Raw genomic sequence first — 20,599 nt, forward strand, 5'->3', positions numbered from 1 at the left:
GAGGGGGCAGGGGGAAATGTTGGACTCCCTTTAGTTGGGCCAGTAGGTCTGCAATAGCAATTCTTAACGATCACTTTTGTTTGAGCGCTAGTTTGAGCCAGTGAAGTGTGCTGAGTTCGGCTTCTACATTGTACCACCACAACAGCCAGAAGGTCCGTCAGGCTCAGCATCAGCTCACAGCTAACACCATGCCTGGCTTTGTATGATGAATTTATGATCTCTCAAGACAGGAGTCCATTCCCTCTCCTTTGTGAAGCCTTTAATCTTTTCGAAAGATGAGTTTTCATTAGTTACTGATTTTTTTCTGCTTCAGTATCCCTGCAATCTTCACAGTGCACTCTTTTTCAATACAAGGACTTCTGATAGCCAAGGTAGACTATTTCTGTCCAGACCAGCCTGATCTCTTTTCTTTCAAAATATCCAATCACATCATTGTTCTCTGATTCTTTCATTTCTGCTGTCTTATTTGGAGCATCTGCTATGGAAAGATACTGAAGCATTAGATATACTTCGCTGGACCAAGTCCTTCTCCTCCTCCATCACACATCTGCTACAGGAATTTCTCTTCTGGAATTTTATGTCACTTTCAAGTTGTACAGCTTGCCTGATAGCATTAAGTCATACTGTGAAATATCAGTTTTGTAGAAACTCCATTTTCTCAACATTGTTGCTCTGGAATTTGTAAGTCTGTTTTGGCGGTTCATATGCTGCTATGGAAATGCTTGGGACTTTGGTTACCTTCAGCCATGATGGCAAATACTTTCCTTTGTACTGGCGTTCCTTTTGACTAGTTGCTGTCAGGCCACTTGCCACTGGAAAAGCCTCTTGCAGCATTGCTAGGTTTGAGTCCGTCCTTTGTTTTCACTGCAGTGCTTCAGTTGTATTCAGTTTGAAGGGGGATGGAATCCTTCAAAGCCAAGTGTCTGTCTCAGATGGCTTCTCTAGTGTGATCTCCTGCTTCCCTGTGAAGTGTCTTGAGTTTGCATGAATATGAGGATCAGTTGTCTGTTATTTCAGTAGCTCTTGAGATTTTTTTTTAGAAAATAACAGGACCCAAATAGCTGAAGTAGTTATTTTTGCTTTTTTGTGTTAGAGAGCTTCTTACTAAAAACTGCCTTTTTGTCAGATGCTTGTTGGAAAATTAGGATTTTTCCAGACTACAGACCACTTGCCAGTTCCATGGTCTGCACAAGCAACTTCCATCAGCTCCTTCAGAGAACACCAGCTCTGCAGTGTCCAGAGCTGCATTGTGGGGGTGTCCCAAACACAGCTACACGCACCTTAACATGCAGCAGAAAAGCCCTGGTGACCATTTTGTCTCTTGAATTCGTGTCCTCAGACCACTGAGAGAAAGGGCAAGCTAGACAGCACAAGATACTCTAACCAGGCTTATGCTTTAGGCAAAGCTTTTCCAAATACACTTTTCTGTTGGCAGATCAACACACTGCTAAACAGCATGAGAGGGAGAATCCTGAAAATCCCTCTGGATGGGAGGTGGACAAGTTGCCTCCCTGCCTCACACTGAGGGAGGCTGCACTTTTTGCCATGAATTCCTGCCCTCAGTAATTGAGTTACTGTTCATTGCTTCTGCTGTTTGAAGGAACCAGCAAGTAGGAGGCAGGTAATACAATGTGCAGAATATACTGCCTGGTGTACGCAGAATAAACCCTAAGGCTTGCAGGAAATACCAGGTATATGGACTGTGACCGTGCAGGCCACAAGTTCACCATAATCCCCGTGGTTGTTCATACAGTTCAGCAATGTCCGTATATGTGCTAGGAATGTGCACTGTGTAAGCAGAAGTCAAAACATTTTATGACAAATGTTGAGCATGACATGTTTTTTGTCCACCTTCCGTTGTGTTGAAGCTATGAACACGTTTCTCCAAAACTTCAGGCATCGCTTCGTGAAGCATCCAGCACTTTGGTACAGCAGCAGCAGACCTTTCACCATGGATAGACTACCTTACGTCCACAAATCTCAGAAAAACATAAGGGCACCTTCAGGCCTTCCCAGACAATATTTCCAAGCACACACCAAAAAAGAGAACATTTGTAAGGGAATAAAAGGCAAATAAAAGGTGGCTGTAATGAGGCCTCTCTCATCTTTGTGTTGTGATTACAAAATCATGCCAAGCATCAGCATAAAATTTGGAGGAGGCAAAATCTTCAGCCTTCATAAGTGAAGAAGAAAAGCGAGGAAGGCTTTTGTTCTCTCCACATTGCTATGGAGATATATCTGAAGATCATCTCCCCCAGAGGGCAGTGCAACTTAAAGAATGGAAATGTCTCCCTGGAAACCTTTACATGGAAATCAGCAATTTGAAGATGTGTTTTTTATCTCAACAATGTTAACAGAAAAATAGTCTTCAGGGGTGTATTTTCTGGAATAAATCTGTGTGCACAGTACAATTCTACATTTCACTCACTTTAAGTCATATTTAAGGGAAATCTAGAAAAATCCTTTTTTTCTTTTTTTTTTCTTTCTCCCAATCCTCCAAATGGAAAGTACTATTGAAATAATGTCTGTGATAACAGATTATGATATTCAAGGTTATGTCTCTATTGTGATAGAGAAGCAGAGCACAAAAGAATAAAATTATTGTTTCTGATGGACTGTGTGAAGGCTGGTAATAGAGATATCTGAAATTAATTGTAATTTGGAGGCCATATCTTTTAAGGTCTAACCTAGATGTAAATCTAATACTGATTCAAATAAATCAATAGGTCTATAAAATAAATCTTTATCTCCCTCTTACAAGTTTTTTTTTTCTGTTCTATCAATACCTGTTTATATAGATCAAAATCAAAACATGCAATGGATTTCAATGGTAAAGCATGTGGTATGTTTATAGAATTATGTTTTGCCTTCTCAAAAAATATGTTACTGAGTAGAAATTTACTAACAACATACATATTTTTTGTAAATATGTATGGATTTAATCCTTCTTTAGAAAAGAGTCAATAATCTGAAACTGCTTTATACAGCTACTGTCATGAAGCAAAGTACAAATAATCATCAGATTTTGCAAATTACTGTCTCTCCATTTATGGCAACAGAAGATTAAATGCAGATGGGGTCAAGATTGTTATTAGTGTTTCCCATCACAGTCATTGCAAGTGAGAGACGAAAACAAATTTCTACCTCTGTTACTGTTGTTGTTTGCTTGGAAAAAAATGTTCTCTGAGGGCAGATTAACAAGACAGTTCCACATCACTACATAACACTCTATGTTCTTAACAAGAAAAGACAGAAATATGTGTAATAAAAAGAACCCTCTTCAATTTGTATAGCATGATATGGTTCAGTGTGTCTAAATAATTGGCATCGTGTAGACTGCTGCTAGCACTGTACCAGTGTGTGATGGATGCCTTTAAAACCCAACTCTGACAACTTTCAGTTTGTTCCCATCTTGCCTAGTAGTCCAACAATGAGAAGCTTTGTGTTTGTATCATTCGTCCTAAGGACAAGTCTAAAGCCCGTGGAATTCATCAAGGAATGATTTTTTTCCCCCATATTTTTCATCAGCCAGTGAGATTTCAGAAGACATGGGTCCACTTATGTTGTTCAAAGGCATCCTGTCTTGTGTACCGGAGAGCTCTTGGGTGTCGGAGGGGACCTGAGGACACATAAGTGTTGTTGCATTAGGGCTGCCTCCAGTCTGAACCCTCACTGACCAGCGTCCTGGTCGCAGTGGCTTTGCCAAAGGTGGGTTTTGGCAGAGGTTTGGGGGACAGCTCGGACTCAGGTTCCAGAGTGCAGGCTGGGCTGGCTGGTGGTGACTGCCCTGCTGCCCCCTGCCCCTGAATAAACCCTGATCAACAGCCTCACAGGGACCGAGAGAGAAAATGCTCTGAAAGCTGCCCCTGCACCTTTCATACATGTTCAGTGTTAAATAATAACCTACCTCTCTTCACTGGATTTTTTTTTCTTTTGCAGACAGGCAGGGTTTCCTTGGCTTTTATTCTGAGCAGTTTTAACAAAAACTAGTTGAGAACTGAAAGCCATGCTACCACCATCTCGTTACGTGTGTCTAAGTTATTCTTATAGGTACAGACACACAGAGAATATTTGTCATTTCTCATTTTTCATATATATGTGTATATAGATAAATATGTATGTCTTTACATATTTGCATGTTGCACAGTGATGTACATATATGTGTACACATACATGTACAGAGATATACCTTTATGCATTAATATGTTACTTGAAATGAACTGCCACAGATCTTTGTGCTGTACCAGCACTTCTAATGAATTTGTTGGCACTTCACTCTTTATTCTAACACCGTAGATACACAGCCATTTGGGTTTTATTTATTTCTTTTTATTTGTAATGGCTAATTTGGAGCCAAGTCCTTTTCCTGAATTTTTATTAGTGCCTCTTAACTTCCATGTGAAATCTACGTCTGGGCCAGAACCTTAACCAGTACAGTGTATGTACCCCAACATTAACTAAAAAGATGGTGATTGTTATATATATAGTAGTCAGTACATATAATTATATGAGCCATAACATTTCTTTTAATTGCATCTGTTTTAACAAATACCTGTAACTACTGTCTCATCTAAAAATAGACCAAGAAAGGTAGAAATTTTTAGCTCAGGATTAATAGGCAAGTTTTAAATGACATGATAGTTTAATTTTAAATGAACTCAGTTTTGTACCTCAAAGTTAAAGCCTAGATTAAAAGATAGAAGTCTTGGTGATATCTGTTCAGTCTCTTCTGGATAGCAGTATCTCGAGCCTGTTGATTATTGAAATAAGCTTTTTTTTTTTTTAAAAAAATAACCCTTAAAACACATACATACATACAAAAAGCAATACTGTTACATAAATTTGATATACTTTTAGAAAACATCGGGTTTTATTTTTGATACTTTTTTTTTTGTATCTATAGGGGATGTTATTGGAGCGATGCTGATATACATCAGCTGTTACTGGTCTATATTATTAATGACCTTCCATTTTCAAAGGAAACAAGGGCATATTTCCCTCAATTATGTGTTTCAGCTGGCATAAAGTTTGCCAGTCAGGACCGACAATACAGAGGTTCTAATCTTCTTAAAATGTAATCATGAGGAGGTAAAGCTGTAGGATTTTAGTATTTTCTCCATAAGAACACTTACCTTTTGCAGCAACAAGAAAGCAACAGGCAGTGATCATTTTGCCTTTAGGACTGATGTTTCAGGCACTTTGGCTAATATCAAAGAAATTCATAACGTCCGTGGGGATCAGATGCCGTTCACAGGCTATTTTAAACAAATTAAAATATGAGATTGCTGAGCCACGAACTGTTATTTCACTGTCTCTGACAGTTGTCCCAGAACACAGGGGGCAACAAATGCGATGCCTATTTTTCCGCAGGCTCCGAGGGCACCCGCACAGCTTCCCCTCCCGGGGACACACGCTTCAAAACCTAATAGCAGTCTTTCAGAAAGTTAGTGAGCATATGAATAAGCGTGATTTGGCTTCTACAGTGTACCTGGATTTCTAAAAAGCCTTACACAAGGTCCTCAGTGAGAGCTTTCAAAGCAACTAATCAGTCACGAAATGACAAAAGAGGCTCCCTTTTCGATTAATAGCTACTAGCAAGATCTATCAAGGGCTATTAAACCTAATTGTCCAGTTGCAGCCTCTATTCAGGAAATCCTTAGAATGGTAATTGCTGGACCCGGGATGGCAAAGCTGTCACCACCTGCTTGTCCTTCACTCACACTCTTGGCCTCTGTCAGGGACACAATGCTGGGCAAGAAGACTTTTACCCTGACCTAGAGCAGCCTTTGTGATACTCTTGTAGGAAACAATTATTTTGCAAATATAATAGGCCCAGGCAGGATCTCTCAGCAAAGCATGTTTTAATAACGATTTTGCAAGACTGGGTGTTCTACCTAAAGGTAGGCACACCTAATAGGGCAAAAAGCCCCTACTTATATCCCCCCAAAATCCTGGCTGCAGTTTCCTTCCCCTGCTCCCCATTGGTTGGGTACTTCAGCGTTTACAGACTACCCCGACGCACACAATACCCTTCCCCTTATCAATCTATTTAAGAGATGGATTCCTGGTATTTCGGCTACACTTCCCCCTAAATTAACTTGTAAATACAGGTATCGGTATGTATACAGGTGTCAGTATATATTCCGGGAAGAGACTCTGTTTTACATTAAGGATTCATAGTCCGATGTCTCTCGGTCCTTCCCCACTGCTGCGGTCAGATGCCAGGTCCTCAATTATGTAAAAACAACAGTTAAATGTTCCTTACGCTCTTAGCTGAGTGTCAAATGATACACTGAGTAATAAAAAGTATCTATATTTTCCTCTTTTTAATGATAAAATGGCTCTTCCTTACATACCTTAATAATTTTACTTAAAAATAGAGCAAGAATTTCCACATCAAGTGCTTCTTTCATGGAGTATATCAAACTTAGAAAATTTGCGCCTTTGTCCATTTTTTTTAATTGTCACAGTACAACGTAGGGAGCAATGGAGAAATCTATCATTCCTCTCATTTTTAGAAGATTTTGGAGAAAGGAAAGTGGTTTCTGCAGTTTGATGAGTTGTAACGAGAGGGCTCTTCTGTGCTGCCCTGAGAGACCAGCAAGGGCACGTGTCGGCCATAATCCTTGAACCCAGGGGCTGCCCTTGTGCAGAAAAGTGAAGGTAGAATGTGTGCACGTGTGCTTTAGTAACTCACAAGGCCACCAGCTCTGAAGTACTGAACACGAGGAAAGTTTGGACTACAACATTAATTCTGTGTCTATATAAACTCACATGAGAGAGAGCAACACTATTTAAGTCAACATTTGTAAATGTAAGCATTCTCCCTCAAAGCAGCTTCTTTACTACTGTGACAATATATATGTTAGTGGCAGGTTCACGTGTAGAAGCAAGCTGTCCTGTCCCTTAAACAAAGCTGTTAGGAGAAAAGATTTGTGTCTGTGTACTAAACAGACAAATTTCTCTCTCAGCCTGTTAAGCTGTCAGTATGATCACTTGGCAAGCTAGAATGGTTCACAGCTATTTTTTGGTGCGGAACAAATTGCCTGGGTGCAAGTATAGCCTAATAGTAAAAGACACCATGGATATACTGATCAATGCATTCAAGGAAGTAAATCAGTGTTTATTTTCAGAATTCCTTGGCTTCATATAGAACCAGTTTTTAAACAGAAAAAGAATGAATGTTTTCAGAGATGAATGCCTAAATTAATGTGTAAATACGTCCTCTGCAGTCCCATGAATTTCAGCCAAACTTGCTGATTCTTTGAACCTCCAGCGAGCGGACCATTCAGGCCACCCAGAAATCATGCCTGATTTTAGGTTCCTATTAAAAAAAAAACAAAAAAACCAAACAAACCTTGAGACAATGTTTAGAGCCAGAATTAATTTTTAACAATTGCTTATTTGTGACGATGGGCACCTTATTTTGCAGAAACCAACGTTAAATTGACTTCATACCATTGAAGAAAAAAACACACTGTACAACATAAACATCCATCTGCCATTTTTCTTCTCTGGCTTGACAGGTTGGTTTACAGAACAGTGTTTTTTCACTGCTAAATCTGAGCTTCATCATTCATGGTATTCTGCACTGGAGTAGCGGTTATTAGAGCAGTTGCTTTATAATAGTGATGGAAGAGCCATAGGCAAGAGGAAGCATTCAGAAGCAGTGGTGTTTCTATGACTGCTTTGGAATACATTCAGCGCTGGTTTCCTCTTTATGCATATGAATTTATCCAAGCGCAGCGAGGGATTTTTTTGCATACATCTGGATCAGTACACAGCATATCGAAGTTTGTTATGAAAAACACAAGAATCTCAGTAATCTTCTTTATTTATTTGAGACTTTCTATCAACAGAGTCACAAATTATTTCAAGGTGTTTAAGTGCTGTTGAGAGATAATATTCTGTCCAATTAACATGGCTTCAGAGATACAACCTAGCAACAAGAAGGCTTTTTTGGAGGGCACTAGCACTTCTCTTTCTCATTTTTTAAACAGTTTGAAGTTTTGTCCTTAGACTGTCATTTTACCTGCGTTAGTTTCTCTAACTATGAAAAATTATTCTTCTTGAAGCTTTTATGACAAGGAGGGACACTGGTCAAATATCATGCAATGATAATGGTGTCAGGAAATATTTATGTAGTCTGCTGTGAATTCAGTATCCCCTATAGGGTCCATATCCTATATATTAAAATTCTAAAAAAAGGGGGGTTATTTAACTGTGCAAGAGTTCAGGAGGGGTCTATCTAGTCTGCTGCCACAAATAAGGCAATACATCTTGTTCATTACTAGTAGCTTATTGATTTCTTTTTGATCCCAGTTGCAGACTGGTTTATTGTAACCTAAGGCAGGAAAAGGAATCACTGTAACTTTTGTTTCTCTACCAACGAAAAGATTTTGTACTTTTTTCAGACTAGTGCAACTGGATTTTTGCTGTTTCATCTGTCTCACTTAAGTGAATTGCAAATATTGATTTTAGAAGTCATTGATGATCTATTATATAAATGTTAGCTGGTCTAGGTTTGCTTTCTTAGGTTTTCAGGCTTTCCCAGCATATTATTATAGCAAATTTCCTTGATATATTTATCTATATTTTACATATATAAGTTACTTTATATGGATATCCTTTCAGATACAGACTGAAAAATAGTTTTTTTATCTTGTCTCTTGACTTTCATGGCAACTTAACTTTCATCCTAGAAAACATCTATCTTCAATGACAACATGTGCCATGAGCAGTGTGTGACAAATATAGACAAAAAGTGTTCATCTAAAGGAAATGCTACCTGACTTCCCTCCTCCTCTGGACTGTCAGGGCTCCAGCAGCTCCTCTGGCTCTCCAGAACCTGCAGTAGTCAGCAGCATGATCAGGGCAGATTCCTTCAATTCCTCATTGCTCTCTCATCTTATGTCTTACCACAGCTTGTACTGAGCACCCAGACTGTTTAGCACCTACACTGACATGAACCTTTCAATGCTGAACTAGATCAACTCCAATTTTGACTCAAGGGCTCAAGCCAGGGCAACCCTGGGTTGTGCTGTCTCCTGCTGGTGATTTGCACTACAGTTTTCAGCAGCTTCCCACCATTTCTGAAATGTCCCCAGACCAGCTTTGTTTCTGGGCAAAGCAGTTTTGTGAAAGCTAACCAAGTCACAAATAGCATTTGCCTGTTTTCATACAGTAAACCTATTTCATATGGGCATGAAAGGTCTCATAAAACAAGCAATGAGATTTTCTGACAGCTCCGAACAGTGAATCAGAGCCTGGGGCTGAAGATGTTGTTCTTGTCTACCCACCTGGTATCCAGGTAAGAAAAGCCAGCTCCATGCTGCTCAACAAGAGGCAGATTTTCATTTCAGTGCTCCAAGAAAAAGAATAAAATGTAGTTTGTCTTCTTCCAGAGGTTGTAAAATCTGTGACAGCCGTGTGTCAAGTGAAGCAGATGAGGTAACAGGTCTGAAGGAGGTCAGTTGTGGTTTCAGGACAATATGGATGCTGAAAGAGAAAGGTCCAAGTGGTGGTAGGAATGGATTAAAGGTCACTATCTAGTCACCATCACCCTGATTAAATTAGAGGCCCAGAAATGCCCTCATCTATCTCTTGGAATATGCCAAATTGAAGACCACTTTAAAGTTTTCTTAATGCTTTCTTAAGTGATGTGCCCCAAATCAACATCTGGTTCCCCAAGCTTCCCCATGTAGCCAGCAAGTGGACTATTGTCAGCCCACTGCTATTTTTCTCATTGATCTAAGCTTGGAGTCTATGGCGAGAGGGCTTTGGACTCTGGCATCTTGGTGACAGGTCTCCAAGCCTCAGGACTGGAGACATGTTTCAGGAGGTAGATGAGCTCCTTTCTGCATGTATATCCTAACCCAGATGATGGAGAATGAAGGTGAAGAGCAGCCTGCAAGAGCAACGATCACTTGGGGTGAATCTAGACTTGCACATCCAAGCAGGTGCAATCTGGTGTCCCAGCACATTTGGTGTGGTTTGTGCATATAAATATGCAGTGTATCTATATATAAAACAGACATTAGTGCAAAAGAAATACATTATGTCCATGATTAATACTTTTATACCATGTTTATAAATTGAATTCACAGTGTTATGTTTTTATCCTTATCAGCTTAGCTAGTGACAGATGTCCTCCTGGACCCCAGGTAACATCCCTAGCATTCTGTTTAGTATCAGGTATTTTCATATCCAAGCAGTATAAATGCTGATTGTTGCTGAAACTCATGTTTATAGAAGTGTTTACACACATTTTTCTAAAGAAAGAGCCACAGACAGTCAAGCTTAGGAGGCTGGGAACAATTTTATAGATCACAGTGGCAAGACTTCTGTCAAGACTCAACATGCCATTAGCAGAAGAAGTGCTTTTTAAAGCTGACTACAGGGAAGGAAAAAGGTCAGTCCCAGAAACTTTCATGTTCCGATGAATTAAAAGAGGGAGCAAAGTATAGATCTTTTATACTCCTAGCTGGCACATCAGTGACCGTCTCATAGGAGATTTCGTGGAAGGGAGCCTCAGGGCACCAATGCCTCCTTAATTTGCACTGTATGATCTAGGAGGGAAAGGAAACCCAGATGAAATAGGAATATATAATAATTATGGAGGAGAACCACCTATAACAAAAATGTGTATTGAAGCAACCCAGCCTAAGCTAGCTTCACGTTGTTTTCACTGTTTATGTTATGGAAAATGAGAAAAGGGTTCATCACGTAACTGGTTGTAATTGATGAATTCCTTTCCAATGAAAAGTTGGACCAGATGATATTTTGAGGTGACTTCCAAGCTGGGCTGTTCCATGATTCTATAAATGATGTGCTAGTGTTAGTTTACACCCAAAACCGTATTTCAACATTACAGTACCAGGCTGTTGCAGTATTTGTGGTCTTTGTTCATGTCACTTTCTGGTTCCAAATATTATTCTTTTGTGATCAAGTTGAATTGACCTAAATAAACTGAACTAAAAAAAAAAAAAAAAAAAAAAAAAGCCTAAAAATTTATTTTTCTTATTGGCAATCATCTTTTTCCTATATATTTATGTATTTCACATCTGTAGTGTAGTAGAGGAAATTCACGTTCTGTGAAACCAAAACAGAAAGAGTGCAAATCAATATTTAGCACTTCCCATATAGCAAGGACCACTTTGTCTTCTAGGTAAAGAGGTAAAATCTCACTTGAGAGCTGCTCCATTCAATTTAGAAGCACATTCAAGTGCATAAACATTGCATAGACTTTAAACAACATAGCAAATGGACTTTCCAGTGATGGCCTCCCCAAATAATGCGGTTTATTATAATATAATAATTTATAAGACCAGCCATCTCTCAGTATTGTGAACTATCCCACGATATGTCTAGAACTCTGAAAAGGAAATAATGTTTTCTACTGGATAAATAGAAGAAACATGTATTTCAGGGATTATGAGAGTGGAAAAAAAAATTAGGCTGTGTATCTTCTACATAGTGATGATTTGAAAATTTTGCATTCTACAATAACCAAACTCTTTATTGTTGCTAAATTGTCACAGCAGGAACTTCATAGTAAGTTTGAATTATGGAAAGACCACGTGCACCATTTCTGTAGTCATCAAACTTTTGTGTGAAACATCATTACAGTTATTGTCACAATCAAGGAAAGTCTGCAGAAGCACTGCTGTGGCACCCTAATAACATATGAGTAAACTGGAGATACACCCATTTGTTGGTTCTAAATGAAGATATGATTTCAAACTGATACCATCTGACTACACCTGACTTTTATTGGAGTATGATTTTTTTGTTGCAACTGTTTTGGTGGTTTTGATTGGACATTCCACATTTTAATTACCATTGGGGGAGAAATATTTCAGTTCTGCTTTCTAAAAGCTCATCTTTCTTCCCAGCCCATTGCTGCCAGTCTTTATGTCAGCTAGAATCTTGCTCAAACTGCTTCTCTCAGAACTGATGAAATTTCAGATATGTCCATCCTTAACTTCTTCCCCTACAGTCTCATTACCTGGTATAATGTTTTGGACCTCCAAATCCACAGTGATCATTCTCTTAATGATTTTCTGAATTATTCATATTCCCATTTTACAGAAGCCTAGAGAGTCTTGTGCAAGTTTATTAAGAGGGTCAGCCTGTATCTTCAAATCCATGGTCTATGCCCTAGTTATGTTCTCCCCCTGAGCTTTCTACAGAACAAAACTTTTGCTTTCCTACTATGTTGAGATAATTATAATTCTGATTGAGACTAATAAATACAAAGTTAAAAACTTTGATCTTCAAGGCTGCTTAAATTTTAGATTAATTTTGTTACTAGGTGAGGATTTCTTTTTTTCCAGGGGAAAAAATCTTTTTAAAGCAACGACTATTTAATGAGAGAGTAAGAATGAGACTATAGGTGATCAGTCACACTGCTTGACAGCTGAATTATAAAGATTAATTCTTCAGTAATGACGGTGAGGCATTTCTGAGAAACTTCACAAAATAAATTAATTCAATGATTCACTGAAGGTTTCTGAATGGTGAATACACAGAAACAGTCTGTTTTGTAAAGCTAACTTGACACACTCCAAAGAGCTGATTCATTCTGAGAGGTTCTTTCGTACAACATCTTCTCTTGGCTTTTTTTTTTTCCCCTAAGACAAAATGTCCTTTCACCCCTCTTCAGATCTGTTTTTTTGCTGCTTTTCAGTATACATGTGCTCTCTCCTTGGAGACTTCTCTGAGCCAGCCATGAAATGGGTACCCCCCAGAAAGACAAGTTATTACTGCTTACATCATCCCTGACTTAATGATCTCTACATCTGAAGTGGGAACTCAGATTCAAGTCCATCCTGTTCTCTGAATTTTTTATTCCAAATTACTTGCATTAAGTGTATTCTTTATTTGGAACTTTTCTGTCCCGATGACTCAGATACCAAATTAAAATGATAACTAATGACAAATTAATAGATGGCTAACTTGCTAAATCATTTCTCTTACCAGGGAGGCTGGGGTCACTGAGTAGACAAGATGAAATCATGCACACCAAAGAGTGTTAATAAACTATTTCACAAAACAAAAGCAATTTGCATTGTTTTTCTCACTGCTGTAAAGCAGCCAGGCGGCAATTTTCCAGTGCCTGCATTGTACCTTTCCTGTGCCTCACACTGCAAAACTCAAATCTTAGAAGATGGGTAATGGCCTGGTAGCTTTTCTGCACTGCTCCTGTTGTGCTAGGAACTTAGAGTTGTGTGATGAAACGAATCAGTATCCTCTCTTTAAATGCTAGTGCATAAACTGGACATTTCACCCCAGCAAAGGGCAATATCCAAGCACACTCCATCCCCTAATGCAAAGCTCTGCATAGTCTACCCAGTTCTTGAAGACCCACCGGACAATTAAGTTAAGCACATGTAGGTGGCTGCAGTATAGAAGAGCATGAGTGGAGACCATGCTTTGTGACAGTACTCTGGCAATATTCATTAGTGTCTGTGGCCTGCCCTATGCCCTGTTTGCTGCCCCAGTTTACAGTATGACTCCACAGCCAGTTGCCCAGGACAGCTGAGAAGATGCTGCACCATTTCACAGAGCTAAAACTGACCTTCTGTGAAGTAGGTGTTGGGGGCAGAAGAATTCCTTAACTCAGTGTTGCTGCCAGCACACTCATATAATGAAAACACAGTCTCAGCTGCCTGTAATTCAGTTGTAGCATCACAGTAATATGTGTTAGGCCTGGAAGACATTCCACAAGGCTCTGGAAAGGCTCAGGAACACCACTACTTCGGGTCTTCTGAGCCTATACGCAATTCTATTTCTCTTCAGAAGTCCAGCAAGTCATGTTTGAGACTCTGTCTTGCCTCCATTGTCTTTTTGGGAACGGACTTGGAGCTCTGTTGCTGTGGTTTATCACTTTAGAACAAAATGTTTGTCTATTTGTTGATCTGAAAAGGATCTCCCCAGCTGGGTGAAACATGGAAACATAGCCTGGGGAATGACTGCAAACACATTGCAATTCTCTGTATTTTTTGAACTTTTTTTTTTTCTCCCTTATTTGATATTTTCACCCTAGTTAGCTTATGTTACACAGCTGAGACTGTTTATTTCAGAGGTATTCCTTTACTTAGTGTGATGCTTTGTGAAATAGTCAGCTAAGCGTTAATCACCATTTATCCTGTCATTTTGGCTATATCTGACATACATTAAACTGCGCCTCAGGATATACACATCTGGCAATGACAGTAATTTGTTAAATGAATATGACTTTTAATGAACTTTACACCCAGCAGGCTATGCCAGGGATTTATGATCAACTGTATTGGTTACAAGTGGTTTTGTAATTTTTGATAGCAATGATCAAACAAAAATGTAGAGATTTTGTGACAGCTGCAGCAGCATGTAGGGTTTCATGTATTTTTCCTGTTAATCCCCATAGGTACTAGATTAACCAAAGTTATGTCTGACTTGATAAATGCATAGCCACTCTCAAATGTATCACCTGAATATGGCTATTCATCACAGCAGCCACCACAGCGAGCAGCCTCCTCAGTGGCAGTATCACCAGCCTGACTTGTCTGCCTTCTTTGATCTTTGGAGAGAAGACTGCTGCTGATGGCATGTTGTGTGTGCTATAGGTGAGGCTACACGTGGGCCTGTGTTCTCCATGGAGATGACATGGAAACAGCTTGTTTTCCCTTAGAAAGCAGGAATAGGCTTCAAAGGGTAGCACAGGCTTTTGATACGAAAGAAGTGACAATGACCAAAATGGTAGGACACAAGACAACTGTATGTATATGCGGGATGCAAAAAAGCAACTTTACAGTGGGAATTGACCCTTTCCTGAGTCTTTTAGTTCTGTTTCTAATAAGGGTTTGTCTGTAACACTAGCACAAGAGATGCCTCTTTCTTTATTCGATTTCTGATTGCCATTGTTTACATTCCTTTGGAAGAACTCGTGATCAAACACAGAGGACCATGAGGGAAGCTTTGGATATTAGCTGTGTATACAGTGACTTGGCAAGAGCATTAACAGATGAAAGGAAAATTGCAAAATGAAAAAGAATCTAGATGAAGGCAACTCGCAATATGAATATCAAAAGAGAACTAGTTTGGAAATGGAAATACAGCACACTTGGAATTAATGTAGACTCATTCTAGGCCCAGCATGATTCATACAGTGCCAACAGGCTGTACAATTTGCATCAGTATCTATGTTTCAATAGAATTTTGTAACCAGGCTATTTGAATGCTCTAATCCCTTTATTAATGTGTGTGGGAGCCTGGAGATGAAGAAGGGTAGGAAGCAAGAGCTGGATGTCTGCAGGGCACATCTCACATGCAACCTGTCAGTCCCAACTCCAAGCTGAAAAAGCATAATCTCTGTTCAAACCCTGGCTTTGTCATTCTGATATGAGCACACACTTCAGCTGCAGATCCTCTGGGTAGACATTTCCGAATCTAGGCAATGCAATCTCCTCCCTTCTCCTTAGAGAGCTTTACTTCAAAGCCCATGTGTAGCTGTCAGTTCTGCTCTAGGTCACAGTGAGATATGAAGCTTGGTGCTATGTCACAGAAGACAGAACACTTGCATGTGGAAGTTTGTGTCTATTTGCATCCATACATGTAACCTCATGAACCAGAAGCTCGATTTTTGCTTCATACTTGCTTTCAGCTTCTGTGGAGTTAGCTCTTTCTTCGTACTAATTTAGAGGCTGCTTGCTTGAGGCCAATATGTTGGATGCCCTCTCCTGGTTTTGATCAACATGAGCGTACAAGAAAAGACGTTACCACTTAGAGTAATTGTGCTAAGCAAACTAGAAGGGGCTCCACACAATGCTGTCAGTATTTTAACAAAAAAAAAAAAACAACTCTGATAAATAAAGAAATAAAAATTCTAGTGTTCCTACTGAAATATCTTTTCTGACTAACATTCTCCTCAAGAAGATTTCTGAATGTCTTCTGAGTCTGAGCTTTCCCTGGGTGAGCACGAAGACTGCGGGTGCTAAAGCTGCAGGGAGCTGAGACGCAGATGATGCGCTTGCGTTCTGGTTCTGTAGCCTGTTATAAGCCTTATCCTTTTGGTCATTTATTAGAGGCCTTACACATATAAAGAACTGGAATTTGTGTGCTTAATTGCACCTGATGGATAATTCTTCCATAATTTGCATTTTTTTATCCATTTATGATTTTTGTCTCTACATTATTCTCTGATTATGTGGGCAAAGTGTCATTTCATAATGTGCCATGTGAACAAGTACTTCCTTTTATTTGTTTCAAACCCACCTTCTGAGGATTTCATTCAGTGCCTCTTGTGTTGTGAGACAGAAGTTGCATCTGGACCATTTTCTTTAATATCCCATGATGGGCCCTTGAGTAGTTATTCATCCTTTTAGTCTCAAGATAGCTGAGTTTCTTTATAAAGCTTGTCATAGGTCTTTCCTAAAAGATCTTGACAGAAGCATAAATGGTATTTAAAAGCAACTGTATAGAGCGGATCTTTTACATATGATGGAGTTTGATGAAGCCTTCAACAGATGGCAAGGAGGCAGGGCTTCCTTCCACAAAAGGTAGGTTGATGCTTCCCTGTTAGTTTGGAGTTGTTCATGTGCCAACTGGTACTATTTTTTAGGATATTTTGAAGTGGATTGCCTCAAATACAAACACCCTCCAGAGCCCTTTTCAACATTTAGTACCTTCTATTTGGCTGACTCCAGATGTCTAAAAATATATAAACTGCACAGAACTACAACATGAAAAGTTTCTCAGCAAGTCTTATGGACATAAAACGTGCTTTTCAAGTGACATTGGTTTTGCTACAAGAAGGGAAAAATTAAAATAAATCAAAGAAATAGTAGTTTATAATCAAGAAAGGGAATAGAAAACCTCTTTTGACTCTAAGTAGGATGTTCCATGTTTCTGTCAAGGCACACTCACAGCAGAAAACACGTCAATCCCAGCTGCTTCAAAACAGCTTTCCACTACTGAACAACACTAATGTACCTTGTGAAAGGCTTGCAGAAATGATTTTTCTCAGTGCCACAGTGGGAACCTGCACAAGTCTGAATAAGAACTTCTTGCCATAAAGTAACCATCTCACTTATTGGCACCTGAGGTTCTTGCAAACATCCGTGTTAGGTCTAATTCAGAACAGGTGTCTGAAGTGCTCCCCACCAAACACCACACATGAAATCCCACCTGTACACATCAGACACAGCCTGCATGAGGAAAGGTGAGCAGCAGCTCTTGCTACCTCAGAAGTATGACCACTACATCAGCCTGAACGAAGACGCAGGTTGGGTTTTGACATCCAGGTGGGCTACAAAGATGTCAAGGCCTTAACACAATGTGACCACGCTAAGTCCAGGGCTGTATTTTGGCACTAATAGAGCTAATGGTGATAAGTATGGTCATTCGGTGTGTTCTTCTTCCCATGTGTCCTCACACAAATCATGCCCCGTAGGTGATCAGCACGCCAAATTCCAGTTTCTGCAGGAAAAATAAGCTGCTGAATGTAAATCTATAGTATAAATACTAGCTTCATGGGAGAGTAACTGCTGGCTCATCCTTGTGAATAAACCTTTCTTATAACCCACAAAATTTAAGACATCTGCCATTAATTTTTGTCATTAAGCTAAAAATAGAAGTCGTAAGGAGGTGGGGTTTTTTTGAGAAATCAAAACATCTGCCCAAATAATAAAATAAATGACAAAGAGACTAATAATTAAAGGAGATGAGATACAGTAAATTATATTCTAAGAAAACTATTTTAGAGGGAGTTGGCATGACTCCAAACTAGAGCTCTTAAACTTTAAGAGGACATTTGGAAGGATCTAATAAAAATGCAAGGTAATCAACCAATTCTAAGTCATCACCTGAGTTATTAGGATTTTAAAGTTCCCATTGTAAATTGAATTGCTGTAATAATATGGCTTAAATAGTCTTGACGATAGATCCTAAGTATTCTAGGTCATACCAGAAAAATGTAAAAAGTAAACCCAAGGGATTTTAGTTTCAGGAATTCCAACTTCAGTTTGAAAGAAAATAAAATTTTAACCTTGTGCTCCTTTTATTTGTTATCATAAATAAACATAGAAAATCTTGATGTAGTTTGTAGTGTAAGCACTGAAAAACCCAGGTATGATGATTCCCATCTTTATCTGAATCTGTCCAGTTTTCAGAATATCAGGTATAAACGGAAAAACCTGTGTTCCCTTGTTATATGGCTATGACTGGATATATGGAAATGGCTCAGATAAATATGGATTTGCTGTAGTGAGATTTTCCAAACAGTTTAAAGGGATTTCAAAATAGCTACTTGAGTGTCCTTTTTGGTACAACATGGAAAAGCTATATTAAAATCCAATGCCAAAAATGTATAGTTCTTTTAAAAAACTTTTAGACCCAGTCTGGTATAACATGGCCTTACACATCCAGCTGTAGGGAATGTGACCGTGCCTTGATAGACTTTAAAATGCCAGATGTTAATTTTTGTGTTCCCACTGAAACACAATAATTAAGACACAGAGCTTGGTATATTATTCACAGGGCAACATTTCAAGAGGATAAATGCAAATACTGCTGATTTCAGGCCCAGATTGCATTTTTTTCCAAGCTCCTGCATGAAGACATGTCCTAGAGGCCAGAAGTCTCACCACATAGCAGTGCAGCTGCACCACGACCTCACCACCAGGTACAATAAAACTTGCAGCGAAAAAGGGTCACAAATGGCTGCATCCAGGTGACTTTTTGCATTGTTTTCACACGAGAATTTGTCAGACAAATTCTTGCTTGCATCAGGCAGGAGCGGGAGGATGTCCTGTGTCATTTTACTGGTGCAGTTTCAGGGATTGTAGCCAAAAAAATAGTGTAACCCGAAGAACTGAGACTAAAATGAGAAAGCTCCAGGTAAGAGCTGTATTTTTCCCCGCTGTTTCTGGGTGACCGAGCAACGGGGACCTGCTCTCTTTGCCCCATCAGTTTGCAGAACGACAGCTCTTTGCCCCTGGGAGGGCCACGGCGGGGAAGGGACCATCGGGAGCCATGTCCCTCCACGCTTGGTGCCGGTGGTTGGGGGGTTCTCCGGCCAGGTCCCCTCTCCCGGCTGCAGAGGCAAGCTGAGGGGCACCAAACTGGGCCGCCCTACACCCGGTATTTTGGGGAGCGCTGCCCCATGCCAGCGCCGAGGGTCAGGCTGAGGCACCCCCCGGGCTGCCCCGCTGCGGCCACTTTATGCGCTCCGGGGGCAGCCCCGGCCCCCCCGCGCCGCGCCGCTCCGCTCCGTGCCGGGACGGGCGCACGGGCGGGGGGGCGGTGCGGCCGCAGGGCGGGCACGGCAGCCCGCCGCCTCCCGGCACGGCAGCGGCGCCCGGCGCAGAGCGGGCCCAGGGCACAGACCCGCCGGCCGCGGCAGCGGCAGCTCCGGCGCCGGGTGAGTGCGGGGGGTGGCGGCCGCGGGGAAAGTTGGGGGTCGGGCGGAGGGGGAGCGGCGCAGGGCGGGGTCCCGCTGCCGTCCGGGCGGTGGCCGGCGCCAGTGGCTCGGTCATCGGGTCCGAGTGCCGGCAGGGGACACCCTGTAGGGGCTGTGGCGGCGGCAGCGCCGGGCAGCGGGGCCGCGGGAGGGGACGGAGCGTTCCCGGGTGGCCGAACCCCGGCCGGGCGGAGTGTCCAGGTAACGGGCGCGTCCCTCTCGGTTCCGCACCCTCAGCGACCCGGGGCCCTGCAGCGGCCGTTTGCTTTGGGCACCGCCGTGACCCCCATGGGAAAGGGACGGGGAGTCCGGGTGCTGCGGGAGAGGAGAGAGAAAGCAGCTGCTCAGGGTGCTCCTGGGGATCTGAGGTCCCATGTCCCATCGTGTCCCAGGGGTTCTGCGTGACCGCGGATAAGTCACGGATCATCTCTCTGTGCCTCGCTGACCTAGATGCTTCCCTACGATTGACCGACCGGGTTTACTCTTTATTAAGGTTAGATATTAACCTTTAGGGAAGTGCTTCGGGAAACCGATAATAGGTGTAATGAATAGGTTGCCTGTCATCAGGAAGGAAACTAAAATGACTTTTTCTCTGGCAGAAAAGTAATCAAAAGTGCTTCAGGCACAATTTTTATCTACATCATCTCCTTTCTGAAATTATATTTGTATGGTCAAACTAATCAGTGGTAAGAACATGAAGAGTAGAGAGTAAAAATATCAGCTTTATTTACATAATAGCACTTCTAGTTATATTAAAATACATCTCTGAAAAATAACCTTTGTACATGAAATCCATAATTAAAGTCACGTGGACAAGGTCATGAACAACTAACATGCAGTTTGTTGATGCAAAAGGTGTCCCTAGAAAATCAGTTAAAATATATCATTGACTTTCATCTTTCCGTGATTGCAAGGAATGTCCTTGTACTCTGATCACTCACAAGACAGGAATTTTTCTTTCTGATTGCAACAAAATGTTGGCAGTAAGAGAAATTTTTCTTGATTCAGTTATGATGGATGCTCCTCTGCATTTGTTAAAAAGTTATTTGTGGACTCTGGAGAGCAGGCAAGTGCTTTTAGTGAAGGAAGAATGTAGAAGAGTATTCAAAATACTCCCTGAGGCGATAGATAAAATAAGCCACAGCATACTGTTTGGTT

Source organism: Nesoenas mayeri (assembly GCF_963082525.1).
Source record: "Nesoenas mayeri genome assembly, chromosome: 3".
NCBI lineage: Eukaryota > Metazoa > Chordata > Aves > Columbiformes > Columbidae > Nesoenas > Nesoenas mayeri.